General features: G+C 59.3%; 1 protein-coding gene across 1 annotated transcript in view; it reads left to right on the top strand.

Annotated features, from left to right (window-relative positions):
• The first annotated feature begins 88 nt into the window (after positions 1 to 88).
• Positions 89 to 1,182, top strand: part of TGFB1I1 (transforming growth factor beta 1 induced transcript 1) — an 8,605-nt gene continuing 7,511 nt past the window's right edge. The window contains exon 1 of the mRNA XM_006757160.2: positions 89 to 108. The gene's annotated coding sequence lies outside the window, so the exon portion shown is untranslated. The remainder of the gene's footprint in view (positions 109 to 1,182) is intronic.

Here is a 1,182-nt window from a genome sequence, read left to right as displayed (position 1 = left end):
ACTCCACGTCCCCCTTCCTGCCTCTCCCTTCCTGCCTTTCCCGGGCCGGCCGCTCCCTCCCTCCTTCCTCTCCCTGCCCCTCCATCCCAGCTGCGGACGCGCCGGGAGGTGCGTGCCTGCCCGCGGGCGCCGGGGCTCAGGGGCTCAGGGGCTCTGGGATGGGAGGGGTTGGAGGGGTCCTGGGTCCGGGACTGGGAAAGTAGACAGGAAAGGGAGGCTTTGACATCAAGTTCTGGAAAAGAACGGGGCCTGCCCCGGGGTTTGGGGGAGGAAAGAGTTAAGGGTCCCTAAGTTTGGTAGGTGCCGGGGAGAGGGTCAGGGTTCCGCCGGGGTGCTCTAGATGAAGAGTGAGGGGGCAGGGACTGCTGGGCTCTGGAAGGGAAAGGGGATGGGGGTGGGGTGGGGTGGTAGTGGTGTCCGGGTGGAAGGAGGAGGCATTTTGTACTCCCTATCTGTCGGAACTGGGGCTGGAAGGCTGTGCCCTCCGACTGTGAGACAGAAGGGGTTCCAGCACCCTGCAATAGGGGGTGCTGTTCAGTAGGGGTAGCGGGCACTGGTACTGTGGAGAATAAGCCAATCAGAAAGCAGGTCCCTGCAGATTCACCAATGAGGTGCAGAGGATGGGACCCAGTGGGGCCTGGAGGTGAGCCAGCGCTGAGTGGGCGGGGCTAGGTCCGGGGAGGAATTAGTGGGCGTGGCAAAGAGCGTCCAATCAGCAGGCTGGGTGCCAGGCATGTAGCCAATTGAGCAATTTGGGGTGGAGTCAACTTTGGCTTCAGTAAAGAGCCAATTTTGACTGCATTAGGGAAGATTTTAAGGAAAAAAGAAATCAGACGGCTGGGTTTGTGCATGGCTCCCAGGATGAGCCATTGGGATATTCTGGTCAAATATATTCCTTACTACCCTTCCACTTCTCTGCCTTGGTCTGGCCTTGTGTTTCCTTCTTAATACTGGCTTCTGTCCTCAAATACCGCCCACTTGGAAGCCTTATCCTTTGATATCTTAAGGCCTGGTCTCGGCCCTAACCTTGACCTCTCAACTTCTCACCTTGACGGCCTCCCTGCAGATGCCTTGCTCTCTGACCTGGAGACCACCCCTCACACATTGCCACGGTCAGGGGTTCCAAAAGAGCGACCCCCAGAGCCCCTCGCGTCCCCCCTGCCCTATGGCCCCCAGCCACAG

The sequence above is a fragment of the Myotis davidii genome, unplaced genomic scaffold (genome assembly GCF_000327345.1).
Source record: "Myotis davidii unplaced genomic scaffold, ASM32734v1 scaffold1754, whole genome shotgun sequence".
Classification (NCBI taxonomy): Eukaryota; Metazoa; Chordata; class Mammalia; order Chiroptera; family Vespertilionidae; genus Myotis; species Myotis davidii.
The sequence above is the reverse complement of the archived record's forward strand: the minus strand, read 5'-3'. Positions and strand labels throughout refer to the sequence as shown.